Source organism: Neomonachus schauinslandi, chromosome 4 (assembly GCF_002201575.2).
Source record: "Neomonachus schauinslandi chromosome 4, ASM220157v2, whole genome shotgun sequence".
In the NCBI taxonomy this organism is placed as follows: Eukaryota; Metazoa; Chordata; class Mammalia; order Carnivora; family Phocidae; genus Neomonachus; species Neomonachus schauinslandi.
This window is the reverse complement of record NC_058406.1, coordinates 186,823,667-186,832,934: the sequence shown is the minus strand read 5'-3', so window position 1 is coordinate 186,832,934 and position 9,268 is coordinate 186,823,667. Positions and strand designations below refer to the sequence as shown.

Genomic DNA, 9,268 nt, shown 5'->3' with positions numbered 1-9,268 from the left:
TTCCTTCCTTCCTTCCTTCCTTCCTTCCTTCCTTCCTTCCTTCCTTCTTTCTTCTTTTTTTTTTTGAGAGAGAGAGTGAGAAGCAGGGCGGGAGGGGCAGAAGGAGAGGGAGAGAAAGAATCTTAAGCAGGATCCATGTCCAGCTCAGAGCCCGATGCAGGCTTGATTTCACGACCCTGAAATCATGACCTGAGCCAAAATCAAGAGTCGGACGCTTAACCAACTGAGCCTCCCAGGCGCCCCCAAAAGGAGGCTTCCTTGGGGAGGAGAATGGGGCTTTGAGGGGCCTTGGACCTGCAGAGGCCAGGGGCAGAGCTGGAGGTGGGAGAAGGCTGTGGAGGGCAGCTGACCTTAGGACAGGCTCTGGAGACCTTGACGTCTGAGCCTCAGCTGTGGGGATGCTGTCAGTGTCCTGGGCTGTTGTAACAAAGTACCACCCCCACAGTCTGGGGACCAGACGCTGAGATCGGGGTGTTGGAGGACCACGCTCCCTCGGAGGCTCTGGGGGAGGATGCTTCCTGCCTCTTCCAGCTTCTGGGGCTCCTGGTGTCCTGGCTTGTGGCCACGTCCCTCGGTCTCTGCTCTGTCTCTGCTGGGTCTCTTCCCCGGTCTCTGTGGGTCCTTTTCTGTCTCTGACAAGAACACTCCCATTGGATTTAGAGCCCGCCGCGGTCGGGGATGGTCTCACTGCCAGCCTCACTGTAATCACACCTGCAAAGACCCTATTTCCAAATAAGGTCACATGCTGAGGTTCCCAGTGGGCATGAGCTTTGGGGGACGCCATTCACCCAGTACGTGGGTTCAGAGCTGCGTTCCCTTCCACTCCCAGGTTGGACTTAGGATGGGGCTCCAGGGATCCCTCTGTAGTTCATAAGCGTGATGATTGGGTGTTCACACCATTCACATGTGCCTCCCTCAAACCTTGTTATGACCTTGGCACATTGCCCGTCTGACGTGGAAAACAGGAAGAAAGAATGGGGCTCCCGGACACCAGGCAGTGGGGACAGGGAGTGCAGGCTGGAGCACATTGTGGCCTGAAGGTGAGGCTGCAGGGGGACCTCAGCCACGCTCAGTCTCCCGCGGCTGTTGTGTGGTGGCAGGAAACGTGCGCAGGAGGCTGGGGGAGCAGGAGGCTGGCCGTGAGGCTGGAGAGTGGTCTGGACGCCCCCACAGTCAGGTCGTCCTTACAGCCAGTCTGGGGGGCCTGATGTTTGGAGCTGCCGCGCTGTCAGCCTCACGCCACCTGTCCTGGGCTCTGCCCTGCTAGCTGGCTGTTGGGGGACATTGCCCCGAGGGGAGTAGAGTAAGTCCCACTAGAGTAAGCAAATGGACTTCCCTTCCTGGCAGTAAGAATCCTTTGTTTAAATTTAAAAGCCACTTTCATTACCCCAGTAACTCTGAGCCTTGCGTGGTCCCCATTCCTCTCCTTCTTGGACTTACATCCAGCTGCTGCTCGATCCCAGAGGTTCCAGAACCTCCCCAGCCCTTTCTTCCCATTGCTATGACCCTCGTCCAGGACTTCACCACTTTTTTTAAAAAAAGAAAAGATAAACAGAGTCGCCTGGCTGGCTCAGTCAGTGAAGCATCTGCCTTCAGCTCAGGTCATGATCTCAAGGTCAGTCCCATGTGGGGCTCCCTGCTCAGCAGGGAGCCTGCTTCTCCCTCTCCCTCTGTCGCTCCCCCTGCTTGTGCTCTCTCTGACAAATAAATAAATAAAATCTTAAAAAACAGATAAACTATTTAAGCTAAAAAAGCCAACAAAACAACACAGCCATTTCTCCCATCCTGTATCCCCCTGCCTCCGGCAACCATCAATCTGTTCTCTGTATCTATGAACTTGGTTTTTTAAAAAGTTATTTTTATATTCCACCTATAAGAGAAATCATACAGTATTTGTTTTTCTTTGTCTGACTTCACTTAGCATAATGTCTTTTAGGTTTGTCCGTGTTGTTGCAAATGGCATGATTTCCTTCTTTTTATGGCTGAGTAATATTCCATTGTTTATATACACCACATCTTCTCCATCCATCCATCCATCCATCCATCCATCCATCCATCCATCCAAGGACACTTAGCTTGTTTCCATGTCTTGGCCATGGTGAATACTGCTGCAATGTCCATGGGTGCAGACATCTCTTCAAGATCCTCTTTTCATTTCCTGTGGATATATACCCAGATGGAATTGCTGGATCATATGGTAGTTCTGTATTTAATTTTTTTAGGGAACCTTCATACTGTTCTCCAGAGTGGCTGCACCAGTTTGCATTCCCACCAACAGTGCATGAGGGTTCCCCTTCTCCACATGCTCACCAACACTTGCTTTCTCTTGTCTGTGATACCAGCCAACCTGACAGGTGTGAGGTGGGATCTCACTGAGGTTTTGATTTGCATTTCCCTGATGACGAATGATGTCCTGCACCTTTTCCTGTATCTGTTAGCTATTTGCATAGCTTTGGGAAAATGTCTGTAATTGGATTATTTGGGGGTTTTTTTGCTTTTGAGTTGTATGAGTTCTTTATATATTTTGGATATTAACCCCTTAGTAGATGGTTTGCAAATATTTACATATTGATTGGTTGATGAACACATGTGGCCAGAGGCTTGCAGGGGGCCTAACCCTGAGTTTCCCCTCGGAGCAATGTCTAGTGTTCACTAATTCAGTGTTTGCGGTGCCGTCATAGAACAAAACTATCTTGAATAATGAGAATTGACAATATTTGCAGCCAAGGAAGGTCCATGGAAACATCTGCCTTAAACGATCGGGGCTCAAGAACTGGGCTGGAGTGTTTGGGGTTGGTTTGCAGGGCCCCTATTGCCTGTCCCTTGCTTGGGGCATGAAGCGGCTGAACATTGCTTTCTTCTGTGGCCAGGAGGGGGACACTTGTTAGATTCCTCACTTTTGTAACAGTTGCCTAAACATGACCAGAACTTCCAGTGAGAAATGGAATATTTAGTAGGGAAGAATTCCAGCCCCCATCACTGACGGTGTGATGCATATGTGCATGCTCTATTCCAGCCAGGTTCCTGCTTCCGTGGGAGGCGCTGAGTCCCTGCGAAGCCAGCTGGGAGCAGAGGGCTGGTCTCTGCCGGCACAGGGGAGGGAGTGGGGCCGGGGCTCCCAGGCCAGCTCGGCCCCCGGCTCCATCACACTATATCCTTGGCCTCAACGATTATGTCAGGATTTTGTATGTGTCGATGGAAGCATTTAATTGTGTGTGGGATTTTTCAAAGGCCAAATGCTCCTTGCTTCCTGTCTGATCTGTTTTCGGAGATGCTGCATTGACACAGTTTCCAAATAGCCTCCCTAGACACGTTCTCCTCCTGCTCTCATTGCTGGCACCAGCCTGCTTTTCTCCCCCTTCATTTAATTTCATCAGTAAATTTATAAGCCTTTTGTTATACCGTACGCCTGTGGCAGAGAGATTAAAATGATGTCTGCTACATGACACTTGAAACTACAGCATCATTTCCGTTCCTTCGGGGCAGAAATGACCTTCACTCATGTTCCAGCTCCCGGGAAGTGGGGCGCCGCTGGGAGGTGGTCCTTCAGCCAGAGCCGCGTCCCTTCTGGCTTGTGGACGAGCCACCCCCAGGTGGAGCAGCACAGATATTTGCAGCTTCCGGCTTCCACTGTGCTTATGGAACGCTGGTCAGTGACACCTGCCCTTCCGGAGGGACGTGGTCAGCCCAGCCAGCTGCAGGGTCGCGGGGTCGAGCTTCTGTTTATGTTGTGGTCCTCGGGTCCTCAGAGGCCACGCTGACCCGCGAGGTCCTTGCATGACTCAGACTCGCTGGAGTCTGTTATTCCTCCTGCCCCAACCCCTGCCTGGCCACTGACCTTTAGATGCAGCAGACGCCACAGTGGTTAGAAGGCCTCGCCCAGCCTCCCGGGTGAGGAAGGAGGCAAGCCCTCTCCCTCCTCGTGTGGCTGATGGGGTGGCCATTTGCTAATGGCTTCTATGGCCCTCCCGAGCTAATTTCCAGCCAAGGTCCTCTTCTTCCTGATGAGCTTTGAGGATCGTTTCTGCCTGACTCAGTACCCCAACACCAAATCCTACAATCCCACAGGACTTCTGGCAGGATGGGGCGAATCGAGGCCAGCGTGCATGTTTCTGCCATCGAATATGGGTAAAGTTAGCTCAGTTTGGGAAGATGGTGTACTTCCAAACACGCGTGTGTCTGTAGGGGTGAACTCACCGGGTGTTCTCTAGTCCCGGCCTCCGCCGCCTGGCTGTGTCAGAGGCTGGTGTGACCGGTGCGTGCTACCCCCCCTCCCCCCGCCTGGCTGTGCGCCCCCAGCCCAACCGGCAGCAGGGGGGCTGTCCCTGCCCTCAGGCGCTAAAGCCGCACCTCCCCCGAGGTCACCCACACCCACAGCCCGGTCCTCAGAGGAGCAAATCAGGCTCCAACCTGAGGCGGCGGGGGGGCGTGGGGACGGGGGCGTTGGGGGGGTCTTTGGGGCAGCAACTTGCCCCCCCCACAGGCCCGGCCGATGGAGGCCACCCCGAGGGCACGCCCCCCTCGGGCTTCACGCACGTCCTTTCTCGCAGGTCATCTGAAAAATAACCAGATGGTAACCACAGCCATGTATTTTGAGCTGGTGGGCAGCCCGCAGAGACACCGAGGGGATGCTGTCTCATGCGTGTTCCCAGCCCCCCGGGGAGGCTGCCGGGCGGGGCTCCGAAGTGGGCAGGACTCCTGTCCCACCCTGGGGAGGTTTTCCATTGACGGCCTTCAGCGGGCACCACCTCTGGATGAGGTAGCGCGGGCGCTACTGTGGTGCCCAGGGCTCCCCCGGAAGCCTCGGGCGGCGTCCCTCCCAGGGATCAGGCCCGGGGTGCCCCTGCTCGGAGCGGCGGGCGTCGGCTCTCCCCGGGAGCGGGAGGCCACGCTGCTGCCGCCTCTCTCCTGCCTCAGCATCGATGGGCCAAGGATCACAGGATGGCCCTCTTGCTGGGCGCTGTGGCCACATTCACAGGCCTAGTTTGGTGTCACGGGGTCAAGCCATGACCCAGACTAAAGGTCCTTCAGGCGCATGTGCTGCCGACGTTCAGGGCAGGAGCACCGGGGCCTGGGACCAGAGCCCAGGACTCTGAGAGGTGGAAAGGCATGAGGTGCGTGCTACCCCCGCCCCCCCGCCGCCAGCCCCTCCAATCCCAGAAGCCTGCCTGGCGGCGGTGGCTCCCTCCGAGGGCACGCTGGGTAAATGACTCCGCCCCGCTCTCACCTGTTCACACCTGTTCTGAAAGCTGGTGCTCCGCCCGCCCCTTGCAGCCCTCAGTGGGACGGGGCCGCCTGGGCGCACTGGGGGCCATGAGGGCGCGTGCCTGCCTCGGGAGAAGTGTGTCGTCGGGGTCCGCCGGACCGGTGGAGAATCGTGTTCTGTGCGGTTGCTTCCCTCGCCCACGAGCGACACTCAGAACAGCACCAGCTCCTGCTCAGCCCGCCAGCTCCGGGGCTCCGGCTGGGCCGGCCGTGGCCTCGCCTGCCGTGGCCCAGCTCCGCCGGAGCCGCTGTCTTTCCCGGCGGCAGCGGGCGCGGTTTTTCCTCACCGCGGCGGCCTCACCGGGTGCGGGCCGAGCGCGCAGTCGGCCCGGCGCGGGGGCAGCGAGAGCGCGGGCAGGTGCACACGGAGCCACGTCCGCCTGATTTCTAACTCCGCCTCCTCAGAGTTGGATTTGAGCTCCTCCAGAGCGGGGAAAGCGGGCAGATGGGGGACCCCAAGAGGGGCGATGAGTCCCCGTAGCCCCCTGACGGCCTGTGAGCGGCTCCCTAGCGCCAGCCCCGCCCGCGTCCCCATGTTCCATCCGGTTCCTCAGCAGTCAGCTCACGATTCCACCTGGTTTTTGTCCCCGGCCCCAGTCCCCCCTTTTGGTTGCACGGCCCTCTTCCCCACCATGTCCCGCACCCCCCAGGAGTAGGTTGTGCAAGTTCCCGAGATTGGGAGGCCCCCGAGCACAGGATCTGCCACGTGCACCCAAAAGGCTCCGTGCACTCGGAACTTGCCCACTGCTTTGGAAGGACCCGTCAGTTGTGGGTTGGGGAGCAGTTCCTTCTGCAGGGATAAGACCCCCCTTCACCCACGGCAGCAAGTCGGTTGTCAAATGTCTGGAAGTGTTTGCTCACGACAGCTTGTAGCAGCTTGGGGATTGGGAGCTATATGACCGCATCCAAGTAATGGCTCCCCGTCAGCAGGATCTAGAACAAGGGATGCACCTGCCCTCTCAGTGTCGAACCCATGCCAGAAACAAGTCATCAGATTCCTGCTGCCTCCCCCCGCAACCCCCCCCCCCCCCCTCCCGCGCCCCCCCCCCCCGGGGCCTAAAATGAGGGGTGCGCCTGCCCTCTCAGTGTTGGGTGAGCCATGCCCTAGCTCCCCGACAGCATGCCCCTGGGACTCCACGGCTCCCTGGCTTGGTCTTCAACTGCCAGCATAGGTTTCTGGGTAATCAGTGTTCTTAACTGAGCTACTTTCCAAGTGAGTGCGACATCTGTTTAATTGGTCACAGGAGAAAGAAGTTTCCACTGAGCTGAGAAACTCTGGCTTTTCCTTGTTATCCCAGCAGCTTCCGAAGCTCTAGTTTCTTCCTGGGCTTTGCTGGCAGCAGCCAGAGGATAGAACCTCTTTTCCTTGCGCCCACCCCCCCATCTGCCCACCTGGCCAGTTCCACGGGATCCAGTCTACCCTTTCCTCAAGACTTTCACCGTCTTGTGTCGAGGGCAGGGAGACAGGCGTCCTGGCACCCAAGCCCCAGGGTTTGCCTTTCCCTCTTTTTCTCACCCCAGAGACTCGTAGTCATTATGAAGAAAGCCATGCTCCACACCGCACCGGGCTGAGAAAGCACCCGGAGCCGCGTGGTCAGATTGGCCCGTGAGAGCCCCAGCCGTGCGCACCCCCATGGCCCCTTCCTCCTGACACATCACACACACTGGAGGCCATGTTCAGAGAGAAGAACTCCCGAGGGAGCACGAGGCCATCACTTCCACAAAGAGGTGTTTGCATTATAAAACATTTTCCTTTTAAACTCCAGTAATTACATGGGGGATGCTGACATCTCCCAGGAGCCATGCCCTATGCATCCAGATATATTTGTGTTGTGCCTACACAGGTCAAGATAGGAACACTTCTTTTTCTGTCCACTAGTAAATACCAAGCTCTGATTACAAATTTATAAGGAAGTGTGGCTGGTACCCTTTTTTCCCCTTATTTTTCTCTCTCCAAGGGCATCCCCGGGGAGGGAGGAAGAGTTGCAACCAGCTGCAACCTGTCTTTTCCTGGTGTATGTGAGTGTGTGTGAGAGTGAGTTTGAGTGTGTGTGTGTCTGTACACTCACATGTGTGTTTCTTGATATGGGTCATGGCCCTGGAATGTCCCCTGGCTTAAAGGATTGAACTCAACTCATTTTCCTGAAGTTACTTCCGGATCAATCCAGATCACGGAGGCGGGCATGCCATGACCCCTCTGTTGTCAACTGTCCGTCCGCAGCCTAAACATGCCCAGAAGACACGGTGGAACTCCCACCACTGACGTGGCCACTTCTGATGTCGAACTCCTGTCACTGACGTGGCCACGTCTGAGGTCGAACTCCTATCACTGAAGTGTCCACATCTGATGTCGAACTCCTGTCACTGACGTGGCCACATCTGAGGTCGAGGGGCCTGTCCCGTGTCCTGCTTCTTGTCCCTGTCTTCTCTGAAGACATTGGGTTGGAACTTGGACATCTAGGGAACTTGCTGTGCTTTGGCTAGTGGGTGGGAGAAAGGGACACCTGCCCTGTTTTTCCACATTGGATTCCAATCTCCTTCCCCCACCCTCCCCACCCCCACCCCGTCCGAAGGCTGTGGGGTTCAGCCTTGGGTTCGCTCCTTCGTGACTGATCCACGTCGCACCTTTGGCTTCCTTCCCCTTCCCTCTTCCCCTCCAATCCCCGAAGACTCTGATTATCAGCTTCTATGGTCCTTCACTCTCTGGTTATAAAAGTGGTGAGTGCCTTGGCCTCTCTGGCCCTCCCATTTCGTGATTCCCGCACAGGGCAACCCCTGCAAATCCAGCGCCCGCTCTGCCTCTGATTCTGAATCCACCGAGTGTCTCTCTCAGACCCCTTGGAGCCCTCTGGAGATGAAACAAAGAATAAGGTTAAGTACAGATGGGTCTCAGGATTGATTCACACCCGCACAGATGTGAGCATGCTCCAATGCGGTGGGAGCATCACAACTCCCGCGCCGCGGGCACAACCCCAGTGTGACACCAGCGTCCGGGGCTCTGGGGCTGTCAGGCGTCTTCCGTTGACTCTCGAGGAACACAGTTCAGTGTTTGCACTTCCTATCTCACAAATGACCCGATTGCTTTCTCTTCTCCGCCCCCACCTGACTCTGCAAAATGAATGCATCTCACAACAGGAATGGGTGGGCATTTGCTACCGAGCCTTACCTACTACCTTCAAGAATTTTAATTTCATTCTCAAGGCCCAGCTTTCCCTACGTGTCTTATTTATCACAATGGCCACACTCTCTACTCACCACCCACCTAAGCTAAAGGTTAATACAAACAAGTAAAAATTTATTTGTACTAGTAAATTAAAAATAGTCTTCTGATATATTTATGGATTAAAAATGAAATCACAGGGCGCCTGGGTGGCTCAGTCGTTAAGCGTCTGCCTTCGGCTCAGGTCATGATCCCAGGGTCCTGGGATCGAGCCCCCCATCGGGCTCCCTGCTTCACGGGAAGCCTGCTTCTCCCTCTCCCTCTCCCTCCTCCCCCACTCATGCTTGCTCTCTCTCTCAAACGAATAAATAAAAGCTTTAAAAAAGTGAAATCACAGTGGAAATACAAAACTATCTCTAACTAGATGCTAATGAAAAAATTACATATCAAAATCTTGAGGTTGCAAGGAAGTGGTGATTTCTATCCTTAACCACTTCTATTAGAGAATAAGAGAAGCTAAAAGTGTCCAACTTTGAACTTAAAAAATGAACAACAGTGCGGGGCAGGGGGCACCTGGGTGGCTCAGTCGGTTAAGCATCTGCCTTTGGCTTAGCTCATGATCCCGGGGTCCTGGGATCGAGTCCTGCATGGGGCTCCCTGCTCAGCAGAGAGTCTGCTCCTCCCTCTGCCTGCCGCTCCCCCTGCTTGTGCACGTGCGCTCTCTCTCTCTGACAAATAAATAAATAAAATCTTTTTAAAAAATCTTAAAAAAAAAAGAACAATGGGGGTGCCTGGCTGGCTCAGTTGGTGGAGCATGCGACTTGATCTTGGAGGTTGTGAGTT

The 9,268-nt window shown here is 55.3% G+C and overlaps 1 non-coding gene across 1 annotated transcript; it reads left to right on the top strand.

Moving 5' to 3' along the window:
• Window positions 1–855: 855 nt before the first annotated feature.
• Window positions 856–955, top strand: LOC123324788. Its single transcript, XR_006540053.1, has one exon. It is a non-coding gene; the product is annotated as a small nucleolar RNA U13 (small nucleolar RNA).
• Window positions 956–9,268: the final 8,313 nt, after the last annotated feature.